Source organism: Microcebus murinus, chromosome 1, assembly GCF_040939455.1.
Source record: "Microcebus murinus isolate Inina chromosome 1, M.murinus_Inina_mat1.0, whole genome shotgun sequence".
In the NCBI taxonomy this organism is placed as follows: domain Eukaryota; kingdom Metazoa; phylum Chordata; class Mammalia; order Primates; family Cheirogaleidae; genus Microcebus; species Microcebus murinus.
This window is the reverse complement of record NC_134104.1, coordinates 110046661-110067318: the sequence shown is the minus strand read 5'-3', so window position 1 is coordinate 110067318 and position 20658 is coordinate 110046661. Positions and strand designations below refer to the sequence as shown.

General features: G+C 35.3%; 1 long non-coding RNA gene across 4 annotated transcripts in view; it reads left to right on the top strand.

Moving 5' to 3' along the window:
* Positions 1-20658, top strand: part of LOC105881237 (uncharacterized) — a 72043-nt gene that overhangs the window by 4069 nt on the left and 47316 nt on the right. For all 4 annotated transcript variants that reach the window (XR_012920071.1, XR_012920073.1, XR_002223319.2 and 1 more), the window contains one exon: positions 5357-5483. This is a non-coding gene — a long non-coding RNA (uncharacterized LOC105881237). The remainder of the gene's footprint in view (positions 1-5356; positions 5484-20658) is intronic.

Genomic DNA, 20658 nt, shown 5'->3' with positions numbered 1-20658 from the left:
TCTCTTAAAGTAAGCAACTAAAGAATTTTCAAGTTTCCCAAGCTTAAAAGCAGAATATGAATGCAAGATCTAAACAATAGAAATTTTCCAATGGAATTGTCATTTTTCAGGCACTTGTTTATATTATCCTAAGTTTCCTCAAATGCAATTAAAATGCAATAGACGACAAAGAATATATGCCCCCCAAAATGCTAAAAGATTTATGCTTCCTATATATATTGTCCAGAAATCTGGGAGGCTGTAAGCCTGATCAGCTGGGATATATCCGTATCTGGAATGCCAATGTACACATTGCTATGAAAAACTTGTTGAAATCAAGAGATTGGCTCCTAAACAGATGTCTATGATTTGGAATCCAATGGTTTTTTTTTATCATCTTCAATAAAAGAAATTGCATCAATGATATTTTAGTCTTGATGATGTTGGGAGGCTCTTTTAAAAAAAGAAGTTATACAATTAAAATGGAGATCTTCTTTTTAAAGGTGTTAGGGGGATTTATTTTGAATCAGAGAAGACTTTTCATAAAGTTGTCAAAAACTTTTTGTCTGGATTTTATTTTTAAGTACCAAAGTCCAGTGCTTTTTTTTTATGCTCAAATAGATGAATGACTAAAATAATTTATTCAGTGACTTGGCAAATTATTTCCCAACTAAAGTGCACAAGCATCCTGGCTCCTCATATTCAAAGCAGAATGTCCTGAGAATCTAGATCTGCTAAGAGTATCTGAGGCACAGGAAGTAAGGCACCTAGGGAGGGGACCAAATTCTCTCACCATCACAGACAGAACAAACCTGATGGAGATCAAAATACATTTGTACTTGTATTCTATAGAGCCCATCCATCTATTTCTTTTCCGTTCTTAAAGAAAAATAGACACATATAAATAAATCTAAAGCCAGTAGTTATTTAAAAAAAATCCCTTTTGATAATATGGAGTATAATCGCAGCCTGTTTGAGGGATGATGAAAAGATAAACCTGCCTGTACCATCCTCTCAGTTGCTGCTGGTTGCAGTAGAAGAGGCTGTGTCTCCTGGCAGCCTGGTGCTCGCAGCTCACTCTCCTCCTCCAGTCTATTCTTGGCTGTGGATTCCCCTGTGCTCTTTGTGCACTTTAAGTTTAATTTTGCATTTAAAAACTCAATTGGCTCATCTGTTAAGCATTAAGCAGCTCCCTTTTGAGCCACAGGGGGAGCCCTGGGAAAACCCACAGCTGCTGGAACATGGAAAATGGGTTTAAAAAAACAAAACCATTTTGAAACTTTAAAGCATTTTAGCAGCCGTGGATTTCCCAATCCTTACCCCCCAAATGGTTCATCTGTTTAACTTTTATCTGGTATTGGAAAACACAAACCAGAGCATTAAATAGCCCTCAAATGACTTTTTGTTTAATACAAAATGAAAGTAAAAGCTAAGCAAGCCATGTGGGAAGATCTTTGAGAGAGCTATGGCCTGGAATACCTGCAAGCACATTCTCCCTCCAGTTACAGAAACACTTTTGAAATCCAGTCATGCTTGCTGGAGCCACAACTTTTCCCCCACTCACTTAGTCACCCTCCCCTTGATGTCCCCTCCCCCCAAAAAGGGGAGAAAACAAGTTCAAATTCCAATTTATAAAACAACAATAAAAACAATGGAAAAGTTAATAGGCTAGGGATATTAATGAAATGCTCAATGAAGATTTTAAGTTTCATAATGATTTGTTATTGACTAAAAACTAATGTTTGATTACAGTTTGATAGGCTTTATTAAAACTTAAATTATTCTTTTTTTCATGTTGCCCATATATTACCCTAACTAGCCTGCAGTCTCCCTGTGGTAGGGCCCCAAGTCCCACTGTTAAATACTAATTCCTTTGAATCATGGAAAAATACTCCTTGTTAAAATATCCTTCAGAAGGGTGAAAATTGTAATTTACTTTAACATTTAATAGAGCCAAAAGTCCAACATGGCAAAACACAATACCGTAACACTGAATAGATAGAGGAGATGGAAAAGAGATGCTTGAATTTTAGAATACTTCCCCTCAAAATTTCTTTGGCTTGGGTGAAACCTACAATGAGAAGCTCAGTGTAGCCAAAGGATAGAGGCATAGGCACCGGAAAATGGAAGTGAAGAAAAATCTAACATATTATGTCTCCACTAAGAGCTGGAATGGTTGAAAATAGGAAAGGGAAGTCCATGTGGTGCCCACAAGGACTTTGGAAAAACACAAAAGAAATTTGTCACTTAACTTCTATGCATGATTCTGGCCCTGGTGAAACTCACCAAATTCTCATATAGAATTTGATTTTTCAACCGTAGGGGCTGTAATAGTTCAAATCAGAAAAATTAATGAAGTCCAGAATATAATTTATCCAACATCGTTCATTTTGCTCACCAATGTCAGATTCAGGATTCCAGTCTAATTTTTATCTTAGGCTATCTTCTTTGAAATGTCAGATGTTGATCCGGGTGATGATGAAATCATTTAGTTTGTGAGGACACATTCATAGAAACTTTACTCTTATGCACTTTTAAATAAACATTCTTAAATTACTCGATTTCAATTTTATTTCATTTTTCTCCCTCTTTCTCTTGATTTGTCTTCAATATATCTATGAATCTATATAGATAAATATGGCATTATAGCAGAAGTAAATGTATTATGTAGATTATTCAAACTTTATAATGATGTACAACAGGATTCTAAATAATTAAAAATAATGGGCATCAAGAAAATGGGAAAATAAAATTATAGTCGGCAAGTGGTTATATAATACATCCTAAATCCAAATACATACAATGACAAATTATGAAATTATTAAGAAAGAGTTTAAGTAGCATCTTTAAAAAGACCAGAAAAGATCTCAGTTTTCCTTATTGTCAAACTCAAATATTGAAGTTTCAAACTGAGATGGAGACTAATGATAATAATACATGTTTACATAGTGGAGAGAGGACTATTTTATTTTTGTATTATCTTCAAAAATGTTTACCAGAGGGAACAGGCCTTTATTGAACAGCTATTCTGTGCCAGGTATAATGCTAGTTGATTAATATGTGATTTTATGTGTCCAGGGATAATGCCACCGGACTATTCTTATATAGTTTAATTGCAAATGTCCCACTCTTACTTAGTTTATGTCCTTTGAGCTATATCTGCTGTTCCAACTTTGGAGAAAGGATATTCAAGACCCATATACTTATTGAAGGACTTAATTATAATGTCAATTAGAGGCTAAAAACTAAATTATAGTTTGCAATCAGCTTGTGCCACAAGATACAGAGTTAAAGAACACTATTCTCTATAAGCAAATGAAATCCATTTTAATATAGCTTAAGCCAAAAAAAAGAGGCACATATAACTGAAGAGATAGAACTAGACTCTAACAATGTCATCAGGATTCTTCCTTTTTTTCCCTCCATCTCTTATTTTAGCCTTTTTCTGGATTATGTCCACATCCTCTCTTCAGAAAGCTTCCTTCAGACTATAAGGGTGGAGAGTGGAGATGAGATCATAGCATGTTTAGCAGTTCCAAGTAAAGGTGGTCTTCCTTCTGGCTTTAATATTAAGATTGCTAATAAAGGTTTTGATTACCCTGGTCCAGGTAATGTGCCTTACTTCTGAGTCAAGCACAGTGACCAGGGGCTATAGCATTATTATGGTCAGGCTGGGGGCAGCTGCACACTGATGCATTGTGATTGAACCTTACAAGAATCAATTGGTTGGAATAAAGAAAAATGAATATCCCAAGGAAAGAGGATGCATTAGTAGAAAAAGGGAGAAAAGTTTCTAACTGGATGAAAATTAAAAAGGTCCATTATAAATTCCAAGATAGTTTTGGGTAGGCCTTCCAGCTCTACTTTACATACATACACCCACACACATACACACACTCATCCACACACTCACTAAGAATCATAGACTTTTAAAATTGAAAGTAACTATTCTATCTAATCAAAGTTATCCATTTTATGTATGAGAAGAACCCCAAGGCTAATGCCACAATTTAATCCACAGTTCTGACCTCTGTCTGAATATTCTTCCTATTAGCTTTTGTGACCTCATATGCATAATGCACATTCACATACACATATACACTATCTATATACCTGTATATATTTGTATGTATACATGTATATATCAAATCTGTTTATATATTTTCTATATTTTAATAGAAAACATTAAAAACTGGTCAATACATTTGTATTAATAAAAACTTTCCAATAAATTTGAGATTTAAAGAAATTGAAGTGAAAATTGTATTTATGTGTCCATAACATGGTTTTCATAATTTTATAACTGTTTAATATTTTCACATTGAATTTTGACATTCATTCATTTATTAATAAGCCTAGATTAATTCTGCCATGTGTGTAGGGTGGAGTAAGATGTTTTATTAATGTTGACTATTATGTTTTATTAACATTGTTTTATTTATAATGTTTTATTAACATTGACTATCCAATGTTCATACCCTTTTCCTAATTTAGGGGAATCATCCATTATATGGACATTAACAAGAAGCAGAAATCTGTTTCTTGCCCTGAGAGATAAAGAGACAGCAGTTTTCCCCAGTCTCACACTAGATTTTAAAAGTCTAGCTTTCTAGAAGTAGGAACATGTGACATACTCTTGGCCATTAAAAAGTTCCTTTCTAAGACACAATGATTCAGCTTTGCATCTTCGTGTACTTTTTGGAATGACATGTATCTTAGCTCTTTGATATCGATCTTAGAATACACAGTGAACAGAAATTGCATTGGATAATTTCGACAGAAAAGGAATACACTGTCATTAAATGCACAGAAAAGCTGAGGAACCAGGCTCTGACAGTGAGCGGTAATCAAGCAAGACCAGACAGCTGAGCACACAATCAAAATCAGCGTCACATGAGTCTGATTAGAACATTACTCACCTCCCTGTGCCACCAACAGCACTACCATCAGTACCTTGCCACCATAGGGCTACTTCCCACCATGCATATTCTCTTGCAGCCTTGCACCCCTCCTTCTCTTGGAGCCTTGCATCCATTGTCTCTCTTTTCTTTCTGGAAAGACTTTAGTCACATGATCATCTGCCTCTTTTTTTTTTTTTTTTTTTTTTACCTTCTCGTCATTGGAATCTACATTTTGGGGCAGTTCTTCAATTTTATTTTGTAACCCTTCAGGCACAGTTTTTTAAAATCACATTTTCAACATCCAAGAATTTTCTCATTCTATATTCCCTTTTCATAGCATCCTATTCTTGCTTTGTGAGTGTAAATTGTCTCAAATTTTGCTAAAGATACTAATTAGCATACTGTTTATTCTGAATTATTTGTTTGCTTTATGACCACCAGTGTTTGTTTATTTTGTTTTGTTTTTTATGATGCAGACTTTTCATTAGGTACCACATGATCGTTGCTTGTTGATTCATATTTACATGCAAGGCAAGAGAAGTCTACTTGAGAGCACATTGGATACAGTGGTGGAGTTCTGCAAGTGGTAAGATTTACTTTTGGGTAAGTAGGCTAGCAATTACGCTGTGGTACTTCTAAATCTCCTAGTTAACGTCAGACATTTTATTTAATTCTTTTACAAAAGAGCTTGAACTTTCCTTTAGGGAGACAAGCAGTGATTGCTGAAGAAGAAAGATCATTCAGCAAGCAGATTTTCCTGCTTTCAGCTTTGTTTCTCACTCCTTCGGAGGTACTAGATTTCTTTAAGCCTGATACCCCTTTGGAGTTCTACCAAGCCAATCTGTTCCATTCTTGGTAATAACCCTTAATGCATGTATTCCAGATTGTGTTTTGCTGTGTTCTGGTTGGCAAACACACCACCAACTGTTCATTTTACAACAATTTATTGAAGTTTGTTATATGCTCTTTTCTCATATGCCATTATTGTTTTTAAATTTCTTTCTCTTTTTTTAAGAAAGCAAATAAATAGGTTTGCACAAATAGGTTTCTAAAAGAGACTACTTCAAAATGTTTAAAACATACAATTTAAAAAATTTTAAAACATTACGTATACCAGTGGTCCCTAACCTTTTTGACAACAGGGATGGGGGCTTGGGAGAGGCCTTGCCATCTTGGCTCCACCTCAAATCATCAGGCGTTGGATTCTCATGGGAAGTGCACAACTCAGATTCCTTGAATGTGCATTTGCAGTGGGGGTGCTCCTGTGAGGGTCTGCTGATCTGATGTGGGGCGGGGCTTGGGCAGTGATGCCAGCGACCAACAGGAGCGGCAGTGTGTGCAGGTGGGGCTTCCCTAGCTCACACCGTGCTCGCCTCCTGCTGTGCATCTGGTTCCTGGCAGCCTCAGAATGCAGGTGGCTGGTGCTGCTCCATAGCCTGGGAGTTGGGGACTGCAGATGTACACAATTTACATTGGTTTAATGCATTTATTTTCTTAGGATCCTGGAAAATAATTAATAATTACATTGTGTTTGAGACTTAAATCTAAATAATGAAATCGTATTTTAAGCACTCAACTCAAGGTATTTTATACTTAATTCATTTTTGTTTACTATAAAATGTGATAAGCACACAGGAGACAACAGAGAATCATATAACAAACACCTATGTATCATCTACCCAGAGCTACCTAGTTCTAACATTTAGAAACTTCCTTCAAATTATTTTAAGGAATCAAATATTTTAAATCTAGCTGAATCCTCAATTGAATTTCTACCTTAAACCCCTTCCTTCTCCAGAGATAATCCCCTTCTTAAATGTTAGGTTTACTATTCCCATCGATGTTTTTCTACAATTACTACAAAAGAGATTATAATAATATTACACAATTAATATGTAAAAATCATATTAAAAGTGTCATTTTGACCCTTGTTTTGTTCAAAAAAGTAATTTATAACATTGACATATATCTCTAGTTTTATTTATTTATTTAGAGACATGATCTTGCACTGTTTCCTAAGCTAGAAAGCAGTGGCATCATCATTGCTCACTACATCTTCAAACTCCTAGGCCGAAATGATCCCCTTGCACTTCAGCCTCCCAATTAGATAGGACTACAGGCATGAACCACTATGGCCTAGTAATTTTTTTGTTAATTTTTATTTTTGTAAAGACAGAGTCTCACCATGTTGCTCAGGCTAGTCTTGAACTCCTGGCCTAAAGCAATCCTCCTGTCTCTGCCTCCAAAAGTGCTAGGATTACATGCATGGTTCATTTATTTAGACTTTATAATATTTCAATATATGAGTAAATAATTTTTTAAAAAATCTATTCTGGTGGATATTCAGATTGTTTCCATTTTTAGCTGTTAAGTAAAGCCTACAGTGAACTTTCTTATGATCACATATGAGAGTTTTTCTTGTATAAATATGTAAAAGAGGATAATGAACCTTACAATTTTCTAGAAAATAGTTTACCAGTTAAAAATAAAACTAAACATCATATACTTATTATAAAAACCAACAATTGTTCTCCTAGGTATTTGTACCAGAGTCATGAAAATTTATGTACAAACACAAAAACCTGCACATCATTTTTTTTGCTCATATCAGCTCTGTTTGTAACAGTACAAAACTGGAAACAACCAAAATGTCCCTCAATAAGTAAATAGTTAAACAAATTATAGTAGTACCTCCATACCCTAGAATATTACTCAGCAATAAAGAGGAATCAACTTTTGGTACATACAATAACTTGAATGGATCTCAAGTGCAGTATGCCTATTGAAAAAAGCCAATCTCAAAAATTCACATACTCCATTATTTCATTTGTGTAATATTACTGAATTGCAAAGTTAGAGAGATGAGAAATCAATTATAGCTTGCCACTGTTTAGAGATAATGAGTAGGAGGAAATGGTGAATGTGAATCTGTGAGGTAGAAGAGGAAGATTTTTGTGATGATGAAATAGCTCTGTATCTTAATTACAGTGGTGGTTGTACAAACCTCTATGTGTGATAAAATAGCATAGAACTAAACATACGTAACATCAATCTCAATTTCCAGGCATTGATACTGTACTATAGTTTGTGAGAAGCAGACATTTTAGAATACTGGGTGAAAGGTACAAGCAATTTCTTTTTTTTTTTCTTTTTTAAAATTTCAGAATATTATGGGCGTACACATATTTTGGTTACATGGATTACTTTTGTACTGCTTGAGTCAAAGTTACAAGTGTGCCCATTACCCAGATAGTGTATGATCAGATCATGGGTAATGATCTGTACCCAGATCATTAGGTATGATTTCACCTACACCTCTTCCTCACACCCACTTGTATGATTTTCATTGAATTTTACTTCCATCTGTGCACATGAATGCTAATCATTTGGCTTCAACTGAATAGTGAACAGATGTGGTGTTTATTTTTCCATTTTTATAATATTTTACTTAGGAGAATGGTCTCCAGTTCCATCCAGATTGTTGCAAAGGATATTAATTCACTTTTTTCTGACTTAGTAGTACTCCATGGTATACATATACCACATATTAGTAATCCACTCATGAATTGATGGGCACTTGGGTTGATTCTACATCTTTATGATTATGAATTGTGCTATAATAAATATTTGAATGCAAGTGTCTTTTTGATAAAATGATTTGTTTTTTCTTTGGGTTAATATCCAGTAGTGGGATTGCTTAATCAAATGATAGGTCTACTTTTAGTTCTTTGAGAAATTTCCATACTATTTTCCATAGAGGTTGCACTAGTTTGCAGTCCCACCAGCAGTATATAAATGTTCCTTTCTCTCCACATCCACACCAACATCCATTGTTTTGCAACTTTTTGATAAAAACCATTCTCAGTGGGATTAGATGATGTCTGATTATGGTTTTAATTTGCATTTCCCTGATAATTAGTGACATTGAACATTTTTTCATGCTTATTGGCCATTAGTCTATCTTCTTTTGAAAAGCTTCTGTTGATGTCTTTTGCCCAGTTTTTAATGGGGTTGTTTGATTTTCTCTTATTGATATTCATGAGTTCTTTGTAGATTCTAGTTATTAGCCCTTTATCAGATGTATAATATACAAGTATTTTCTCCCATTCTGTATGTTGTCTATTTGCTATGTTGGTTGTTTTCGTGGCTGTGCAGAAGCTTTTAATTTAATCAAGTCCAATTATTTATTTTTGTTGTTGCTATGATTGTCCTTGTGGTCTTCATAAATTCTTTGCCTAGGCCTGTATAGAGAAGAGTTTTTCCAACGTTTTCTTCTAGAATTCTAGGTTTACATCTATTATCATCTTGAATTAATTTTTGAGAGTGGTGAGAGATGTGGATCCTGTTTTAATCTTCTACATGTGGCTACACAATTTTCCCAGCACCATTTATTAAATAGGAATTCTTTTCCACAGTATATATTGCTGTGTGCTTTGTCAAAGATCTGGTGGCAATATGTGGATGGTTTTTTATATCTGGGTTGTTCTGCTCCATTGGTTTATGTCTCTATTTTTGTGCCAGTACCATACTGTTTTGGTTACCATAGCCTTGAAGTATAGCTTAAAGTCTGGTAAAGTGATGCCTACAGATTTGTTCCTTTTGCTTACGGTTGCTTTGGTTATTCAGGTTCTTTTCTGTCTCCAAACAAAGTGTAGAATTATTTTTTTTAGATAGGTGAAAAATGATGTTGTTATTTAGATGGGAATTGCATTGAATCTGTAAATTGCTTTGGGTAATATGGACATTTTAATAATGCTGATTCTGCCAATCCATGAGCATATTATGTTTTTCCATTTGTTTACTTCACCTGCAATTTCCTTCCTCAGTGATCTGTAGTTCTCTTTGTAGAGATCTTCCAACTCCTTGGTAATACATATTCCTAGGTATTTTATTTTCTGTGTAGCTATTGTGAAAGTTATTAAGTCTTTGATTTGATTCTCAGTTTGACTGTTATTGATATATAGGAATGCTACCCATTTGTGTACATTAATTTTATAACCTGAGACTTTGCTGAATGTATTTATCAATCCCAGGAGTTTCTTGATGGAATCTTTGGGATTTTCTATATATAAGATAATATCATCAGCAAAGAACAATAGTTTGATCTCCTCTTTCTGCATTTGGATATCCTTAATTTCCCTCTCTTACCGAATTGTTCTGGCTAGGACTTTCAGCACTATATTGAATAGAAGTGGTGACAGTGGCATTCTTGTGTTTTTTTCAGTTTTGAGTGAGAATGCTTTCAACTTTTCTCCATTCAGTGTGATATTGGTGGTGGGTTTGTTATATATGGCTTTTATCATTTTAAGATATATTCAATCTATGCCTATTTTTTAAGAGTTTTTATCATAAAATGGTGCTGAATTTTGTCAAATGCTTTTTCTACATCTATTGAAATGGTCAATTGAATTTTGGTTTTGCTTCTGTTTGTATCGTGAGTCATATTTATGGATTTACATAAGTTGAGTCATCCTTCCATCCCTGGGATGAAGCCCACTTGGTTGTGGTGAATTATTTCTTTGATGTGCTGCTGAATTCAGTTTGGATAGAATTTATTGAGGACTTTTGCATCTATATTCATAAGGGATATTGGTCTATAGTTTTCTTATTTAACTCTGTTCTTTCCTGGCTTTGGTATTAAGGTGATACTGGTTTCATAGAATGAGTAGAGGAGGATTTCCTCCTTCTGGATCTTATGAAATAATTTCTGCAGTATGGGTACCAAGTCTTCTTTGTAGGTCTGATAAAATTCAGCTGTGAAACTATCTCTTCCAGGACATTTTTTTGTTGGAAGATTTTTAAGTGCTGCTTCAATTTCATTGTTCATAATTGGTCTGTTCAGAAGTTCTATTTCTTCCTGACTGATCCTTGGGAGGTTGTATGTTTCCAAGAATTTGTCCATTTCCTCAAGGTTTTTGAGTTTATATGCCTAGAGGCTTTTATACTATTCAAAGATGATATTTTGTATTTCTGTGTTATCAGTTGTAATATTTTCTTTTTCATTCCTAGTTGAGATTATTTGCATACGTTCTTCTCTATTTCTGATTAATTTAGTGAGAGGTCTACTAATTTTGTCTATCTTTTAACAGAACCAACTGTTTGTTTCATTAATCTTCTATGTTAATTTTTTGCTTTTGATTTTATTTAGTTCTGCTCTGATATTAGTTATTTCTTTCTATCTGTTGGGTTTGGGTTTAGTTTGTTCTTCCTTTTCTAATTCCTTAAGATGGTTCATTAGATTGTTGATTTCTGAACTTTCTGTCTTTTTGATGTAGGCATTTAAGGGTATGAATTTTCCCCTTAGGACTGCTTTTGCTGAATCCCACAGATTTTGATAACTTATGTCCCTTTGAGGAATCTTTTCATTTCCACCTTAATTTCCTCCTTGACCTAGTAACTCAGTAGCAGATTGTTTAATTTCCATGATTTTGTGTACATTTGAGTGCTTCTGTTGAAATTGCATTCCAATTTTATTCTATTATGTTCTGAGAAGGTACATGGATAATTTCTATTTTTTTAATTTGTTGAGAGATGTTTTGTGGCCTAAGATATGATCAATCTTAGATAATGTTCCATGTATTAATGAGATGAATATATATTCAGTAGTTCGTGGGTAGAATGTTCTGTAAATGACTGTTAGGTCCATTTGCTCTAGAGTCTTATTAAGTATAATGTTTCTTTATTCATTTCCTACTTGTAGGATCTGTCCATTTCTGTCAGTGGAGTGTTGACATCCCCAGAAATTAAAATGTTACTGTATATCACTTTGTTTAGATCTACTAGGTTTGCTTTATCAACCTGGACACACCCGTGTTGGGTGAATAAATATTTAGGATTTTTACGTCTTCTTGAGGAATCCCTTTACCATTATATAATGATGATCATTGTCTTTCTTTAATGCTGCTGATATGAAGTCTGATGTGCCAATGGTTACATCTGTTTTCTTTTTATTTCCATTTGCATGGAATATATTTTTCCATCCCTTCACCTTGGGCCTGAATGAGTCCTTGTGTGTTAGATATATTTCTTGGATACAGCAGATACTTGGCTTGTATTTTTTATCTATTCAGCAAGGCTGTGTCTCTTGAGTGGGAAATTAAAGCTGTACATGTTTGTTGAAAGAATTGGTAAGTGGGTTGCATTTCTGTTTATCCTGTTGGATATAAACTTATTGCTTTCTTTTGTCTCTTAAGCCATTCTTTTATATGGATTCTGAGCTTTAGCTTTTGGGTGATTTCACATTGTTGGGTTTCTATTTTGCTGATCAAAGTATAATGTAGATCTGAGTACTTCCTGCAGGGTAGATCTGGTCTTCACAAATTCCCTGTATTTGCTTGTCTGAAAAAGTATTTATTTCTTCCTTATATAAGAAACTTAGTTTTGTAGGATACAAAATTCTAGGCTGGCTATTACATTGTTTAGGAAGACTGAAGATGGGGCCCCAATTCCTTCTGACTTGTAAGGTCTTAGTTGAGAATTCTGCAGTTAGCATGATGGGTTTTCCTTTGTAAATGACCTGATGTTTTTGTCTCATGGCTCACAGTAGTACCTCCTTCCTGTTAATTTTGGCTAGTCGGATGGCTATGTGTCATGGTGATTGCTTCTTTGTGATGAATCTTCCAGGTGTTCATTGAGCTTCTTGTTCATGGATATTTAAATATCTAGCAAGACTAGGGAAGTTTTCCTCAATTTAAATATCTAGCAAGACTAGGGAAGTTTTCCTCAATTTTTCCCTCAAATAGATTTCCAACCCTTGTGTGTTTTCTTTTTCACCCCCAGAGTTGCCTATAAATCTTATGTTTTCCTCTTTACATAATACCATATTTCTTATAGGCTTTGTTCCTTCCTCTTAATCTTTTGTTCTTTATCTTTGATTGACGTGTTTAATTTGAAGGTGTTGTCTTCAAGCTTTGAGATTCTTTCTTCTGCCTGGTCTTGTCTGCTCTTAAGACTTTCCACTTGATTTGTATTTTCTTGAATGTTCCAGGATTCTGGCCTAAGCTAAGAGCACAACCCTCCTGTGCAGGTTGCCCTGTGAGCACCCTACAGCTATTACCCATGCTGTACTTGCCCCACTTATTTGCCCATGTGGGCTCCCTCTCCTCCCAAGACTATTTCACAAATCTCTCCTCTGTGCCCCTGAGTCATATGATTGAGACTGGGAGTTATGGGATCTAGCGTATGGGCTCATTCCTGGGTCCTTGAAGATTGATCGTTGACCATGTTAGGGAAAAGCATTCTGGTCCCAATTTGCCCATGGGGTGCCCAAGCAGGTTTGATGTCCCTCTGCCTCAGGGTATGACTCACTCTGATGGAGAGCCCAACAAGCAGCACCAGAGAGGGCTGGCAGGCTGGGAGCTCTCAGTTCAAGCACCTCTCAGTCTATTGCAGTACCCCAAAAGAAAAGGTCTGAGCCCTACTCTCTGTGGAAGCCTCAGTGTGGTGGCTCAATTGGTCTCTTGTCAGTCACAAGTTGGGGAGGGAAAGGAAAGACAAAAGAATCTAAATGGAAGAAACCTAGCACTCTGGTCATGTCTGTCCTTCACTCTGGAAAGCTGCCCACCCAGAATGTCCAGGCACTGGAGTCACACAGATCAGCCGGGACCCACTGGACCCTGGTGGGTCCTGTAGTCTGGGTCAGAGTTGGGAAATGTCTATGTGAAAATGAGCAAGATAAAACCTGAAGAATTGAAGCCACCTGGGGAGGACAAACGTCCATGGTGGGTAGAGAAGCAATATGGCACCTGCCAGCCTGGCTCAGGTTTGTAGCGGTGGACGCCCCCACCCACCCCCTGGGGTTGGGCTAGAAGCCTTGTGCCCTGTCTGTAAGAAGTTCCCAGCTCACTGGCATCAGCAACCCCTGGGCTCATGTGGGCAGAAAGTCTCTCTAGCAATATGGGAATCCACTGACTGTCAGAGATATGAGGGAAGGAGAAACAAACCACTCCACCTATCCTTCTCACTGGTCTCCAAGTCTCTCAGGCATTGATCTCTGCTGATATCTTGCTCCTTCCTGTTCTGCTTCACAACTTCTTTCCATGGAGTTTCCTGAAGGTTCTGGCACCCTTCCCTCAAATTCACACCTATCTCTGTCTGTGTGTTCATTTAATCTTTTTCATCTAAAACTTCTCCTTCTTACTTACATGCTCTGGCAGCTTATATCTCTGATCAACCATCTTGTCTCATTCTTAGATATAAGGAATTTCTTCATACTACCTTTGCAATTTTGTGTGAATCTATAATAGTTTCAAAATAAAAGCTTAAAATATAAGCACTAAAGGTTCTTGAATCACACATGAGAGTTTCCCTATAGCAAATATATAGAAGAGAAATTGGTCAGCTTTACAAATTCTTCAATGTAGCCATGCCATTTTATACTACCATCAACAATGAGTGGAATTCCCTGCTTCTACAAATTCTGTCAAAATTTAGCATGTTAAACCTTTCTAAATTATGACAACATGATAGATATTTGATTATATTTCATTATTGTTTTCCTGGTATTTTCTTAAATTCTAATGAGCATGAGCATCTTTTCATGTATTTATTAGCCATCATGATTCTTAATTAATTTTCATATCCTTTAGCCAATTTTGTAATGAAGTATATAATTTTATTATTGATTTTTACTTTTTTGTTTTTATGTGATGAAAATACATTTTCCAATCTGTGGCATTGTTTTTTTAAATTATTTTATATTTTTAAAAATGAGTTTTTGTAACCAAATTTATCATTTTTTTCCTGTTTCTGTTAATACAAATATTTTCCTAAGATTATTTTTAGAAGTATTGACTTTTGCTCCTCATTATAGGTGGTTAATCATTTGTATATGGTATGAATTAGATATGTAACTGTGTCCACCTGTCTCTAACATTCATCCAGTTGTCCCAGCACCATTTTGTCAGTTGTTCACACCTTTTCCTCCGACTTATCACATATAAAATCATTTATCACATATAAATTTTTATATATATCAAATGTGTGTTAAAATGTGTGTTACTAGGCTGGGCACACTGGCTCAAATTTATAATCCTAGCTCTCTAGGAGGTGAGGTGGGAGCATTGCTTGAGCTCAGGAGTTCTAGGCCAGCCTGAGCAAGACTGAGACCCACCTCTACTAAAAATAGAAAAATTAGCCAGGCATCATAGTGTGCACCTGTCATCCCAGCTACTCAGGAGCCTGAGGCAGGAGGATCGCTAGAACCCAGGAGTTGGAGGCTGCAGTGATCTACAAAGATGCCATAGCACTCTATCCAGGGTGATGGAATGAGACTCTGTCTCCAAAAAAAAAAAAAAAAAAAAAAAAAGGAAATTGAAGCCCCCTCCTCACTCCTCACATTTCATATTAAAAAAATTTTTTTTAGATGTGTGTTACTAGATTTTCTGCTCATTTTCCCTTGTCTTCTCTGTGCATGAATATCACACTGTATTAGCTTCTATGGCTCTATAATGACTATTGGTAGCTGGGTAGGGCAAGCTACAAGTAGTTCTTCACTTTTTATTTTCAAATTCTTTTGTCTCTTCTTTGTTCCTTACTTTTCCATTATAGGCATATGTTTGTCAATTTTCTTAACCTCTGTTGGAATTTTGATTGTACTTGTATCAAATTTACAGATTATTTTTTAAAATTTTTTATTTTAGCATATTATGGGGTTACAAGTTTTAAGGTTTCAAATAATACCCCTGCCCCCCTCCCCCCACAAGTCTGAGCTTCAAGCATGACCATCCTCCAGACAGTGCACATCTCACTCATTATGCATGTATATACCCCCCCTCCCTCCCACCCAATACCCAATTAATGTAGTTCCTATGTGTTCACTTAGATGCTGCTCAGTTAATACCAGTTTGCTGGTGAGTATATGTGGTGTTTGTTTTTTCATTCTTGGGATACTTCACTTAGTAGTATGGGTTCCAGCTCTATCCAGGAAAATACAAGGTGTGCTATATCACTGTTATTTCTTAGAGCTAAATAGTACACCATGGTATACATATACCACATTTTATTAATTTCCTCATGAATTGATGGACACTTGGGTTGTTTCCACAGCTTTGCAATTATGAATTGTGCTGCTATAAACATTCGAGTGTAGGTGTCTTTTTGTAGAGTGTTATTGGATCTTTTGGGTAGATGTCCAGTAATGGGATTGCTGAATCAAATGGTAGATTCACTTGTATCACTTGAAGGTAAAGATTATTTTTTGAGTAATTGCCATTGCAAAAGAAATAAACTTCTGTATTTTATTTTGCTATTAGGAAGTGTGAGCAATTTTTATTTCTAAATAATTATAAAAGTAGGTAAAACATTAAGCTGAAAATAAAATACCATAAAAGATAGTTTAGTTTTTATAGTGTTAATGTACAAATATCTTAGTGCAGATAAAAATAATTAAAATTCAGTAGGTTTTGTGTAACTTTATATACTAAATATCAGGAAATACAACAAATTTGTTATTTAAGAGAAAGAGTAGGAAATATTTATTATTTAAACATTAAACCTTATTTAGACCATTCACCTTATTTAAAATACTTTGCTTCATAAGTTTGTTTTAATTAAACATGATTCTTTTATTATAGGAAAATTTATATTTCTGATTTAATATTTGCTTTTTAAAGAGGGGACTTATCGTGTCTGTAATATCTTTGTGATATCGAGTGTTCTCATCCATGAACAAATTAAAGTTTCTTTATGTCTTTCAATAATGTCATGAAAATTTTTTCATAAGACAATTGCACATTTATTCAGATTTATTTCTAAGTAATATTTGTTTTCTTTTCTTTTTTTTTTTGGCATATTATGGGGGTACAGATTTTAAGGTTTCAATAGATGCCCATTCCCCCCCTCCACCCACAAGTCTGAGTCTCCAGCATGACTATCCCCCAGATGGTGCACATCTCACTAATTATATATGTATATACCTGCCCTCCTCCGCCCTCCCACCTGCCCAATACCCTATTACTGTAGTACCTATGTGTCCACTTAGGTGCTGCTCAGTTAATACCAATTTGCTGGTGAATATATGTGGGCTTGTTTTTCCATTCTTGGGATACTTCACTTCATAATATGGGTTCCAGTTCTAACCAGGAAAATATAAGATGTGCTATATCACCATTGTTTCTTAGAGCTGAATAGTATTCCATGGTATAGATATACCACATTTTATTAATCCATTCTTGGATTGATGGACACTTGGGCTGTTTCCACAGCCTTGCAATTATGAATTGTGCTGCTATAAACATTTTAGTGCAGGTATCCTTTATGTAGAGTGTCATTGGATCTTTTGGGTAGATGCCCAGCAAGGGGATTGCTGGATCAAATGGTAGATTCACTTGTATCACTTTAAGGTATCTCCATATTGCTTTCCACAGAAGTTGAACTAGTTTGCAGTCCCACCAGCAGTGTAGGAGTGTTCCTTTCTCTCTGCATCCACGCCAGCATTTATTGTTTGGAGACTATTTGATAAAGACCATTCTCACTGGAGTTAAGTGACATCTCATTGTAGTTTTGATTTGCATTTCCGTGATGATTAGAGATGTTGAGCATTTTTTCATATGTTTGTTGGCCATTCTTCTGTCTTCTTTAGAAAAGTTTCTGTTCAAGTCCTTTGCCCACTTTTTAATAGGGTTATTTGATTTTTTTCTTGCTGATTTTCGTGAGTACTAAGTATATTCTAGTTATCAATCCCTTATCGGATGCGTAGTATGCAAAAATTTTCTCCCATTCTGTAGGTTGTCTGTTTACCTTCATGACTATTTCTTTGGCTGTGCAGAAGCTTTTTAGTTTGATCATGTCCCATTTATTTATTTTTGTTGCTGCTTTGATTGCCCTTGGGAACTTCTTCATAAAATCTTTGCCTAGGCCGATGTCTAGGAGAGTGTTTCCAACATTTTCCTCTAGAATTCTAATGGTTTCATACCTTAGGTATAAGTCTGTTATCGAATGCCTCTGATTTCTGTGTATTGATTTTGTACCCTGAGACTTTAATAAATTCATTGATCAATTCCAGGAGTTTCTTAGTTGAATCTTTGGGGTTTTCTAGATATAATATCATATCATCAGCAAACAGTGAAAGTTTGATCTCTTCTTCCCCTATATGGATACCTTTACTAAATTCTGAGAGGAAAGTTTATCTCCATAAATGCCTATAACCAAAAGACAAAAAGATCACAAATAGACAATCTAATGAAACGACTCAAAGAGCTGGAAAAAGAAGAACAGACCCACCCCAAACCCAGCAGAAGAAGTGAAATCAACAAGATCAAATCAGAACTAAACAAAATTGGAAACAGGGAAGCTATTCAGGAGATTAATAAAACAAAAAGTTGGTTCTTTGAAAAAAATAAACAAAATTGACACGCCATTGGCTAAGCTAATGAAAAGCAGAAAAGAGAAATCTCTAATAAGCTCTATCAGGAACAAAAAAGGAGATATCACAACTGATCCCAAAGAGATACAAGATATAATTTGTGAATACTACAAAAATCTTTATGCACACAAACTGGAAAATGTGGAGGAAATGGACAAATTTCTAGAAACTTTACTAAATTCTAGAACTTTACTAAATTCATTGATCAGTTCCAGGAGTTTGTTGGTTGAATCTTTGGGGTTTTCTAGATATAATATCATATCATCAGGAAACAGTGAAATTTGATCTCTTCTTCCTATTTGGATACCTTTAATTCCATATTCCGTGTCTGATTGCTGTAGCCAGGATTTCCAGCACTATGTTGAATAGAAGTGGAAGTAGTAGGCAGCCTTGTCTGGTTCCAGTTCTAAGTGGGAATGCTTTCAATTTTTCCCCATTAAGTATGATGTTGGTTCTGGGTATGTCATATATGGTTTGTGTCATTTTTAGGTATGCACCTTCTATGCCTATTTTCTTAAGTGTTCATATCATGAAAGGGTGTTGAATTTTGTCAAAAGCTTTTTCTGCATCTATTGAAAGAATCATGTGGTCTTTGTTTTTGCTTCTGTTTATGTGGTGAATTGCATTTATAAATTTACGTATGTTGAACCATCCCTGCATCCCTGGGATGAAGCCCATCTGGTTGTGATGGATTATTTTTTTGATAAGTGTCTGGATTCAGTTAGCTAAGATTTTGTTGAAAATTTTTGCATCTATATTCATTAGGGATATTGGTCTGTAGTTTTCTTTTTTTGTTGCATCCTTCCTGGTTTTGGTATCAGAGTAATATTCACTTCATAAAAGGTGTCGGGGAGGTTTCCGTTCTTCTCGATGTTGTGGAATAGTTTCTGCAAGATAGGTACTAGTTCTTCTTTGTAAGTGTGGTAAAATTCAGATGTGAAACAATCTGTACTGGGACTTTTCTTTTTAGGGAGATTTTTAATTGCTGTTTCTATTTCAGCTGTTGAGATTGGTCTGTTCAGGGAATCTATTTCTTCCTGGTTGAGCCTAGGGAGGCTGTGTGTTTCTAGAAATTTGTCCATTTCCTCCACATTTTCCAGTTTGTGTGCATAAAGATTTTTGTAGTATTCACAAATTATATCTTGTATCTCTTTGAGATCAGTTGTGATATCTCCTTTTTTGTTCCTGATAGAACTTATTAGAGATTTCTCTTTTCTGCTTTTCATTAGCTTAGCCAATGGTATGTCAATTTTGTTTATTTTTTCAAAGAACCAACTTTTTGTTTTATTAATCTCCTGAATAGCTTCCCTGTTTCCAATTTTGTTTAGTTCTGATTTGATCTTGTTGACTTCACTTCTTCTGCTGGGTTTGGGGTGGGTCTGTTCTTCTTTTTCCAGCTCTTTGAGTCATTTCATTAGATTGTCTATTTGTGATCTTTTTGTCTTTTGGTTATAGGCATTTATGGAGATAAACTTTCCTCTCAGAACTGCTTTAGCTGTGTCTCAGAGGATTTGATAACTTGTCTCTCCATTGTCATTTTCTTCATAGAATTTTTTTATTTCCATCTTGATTTCTTCATTTATGAAGTAATCATTTAGTAGGTATTTGTTCAATTTCCATGTTTTTGTGTAGAAATGTGAGTTTCTGTTATGGTTGATTTTTACTTTTATTCCACTGTGATCTAAGAAGGGGCATGGTATGATTTCTATGTTTTAAAATTTCTTGAGATTTACTTTGTGTCCTAGGATATGGTCAATCTTAGAGAATGTCCCGTGAGCTGATGAGAAGAACGTATATTCAGTGGATTTTGGGTTAATGTCCTGTAAATGTCTGTCAGACCCAATTGTTCCAGAGTTTTGTTTAAGTCCATTATTTCTTTATTAATTTTTTGTTTGGAGTAGCTGTCTTGTGCCATCAGTGGGGTGTTGAAATCTTCGGTGATTACGGAGTTGCTATTAATCGATTTGCTTAGATCCAGTAAGGTTTGCTTTATGAAACTGGGTGCACCTAAGTTGGGTGCATATATATTTAAAATTGTTATCTCTTCTTGTTGAACTGTGCCCTTCACCATTATATAATGACCCTCTTTGTCTTTCACTACTTCTGTTGGTTTAAAAACTAAATCGTCTGAAATTAGAACTGCCACGCCAGCCTTCTTTTGCTTCCACTTGCCTGGAATACTGATCTCCACCCTTTTACTTTTAGTCTATATGCATCCTTGCAGGTTAGATGTGTTTCCTGAAGACAGCATATACTTGGCCTGTATTTTCTTATCCATTCAGCCAGCCTATGTCTGTTGAGTGGAGAGTTTAAGCCATTCACATTTATTGAGAGAACTGATAGGTAAGGTAGATTATTTTTCATTCTTTTGGGTTGGATATTGTTTCTTTGGTTTCTCTCTTGAGCCATTGTATT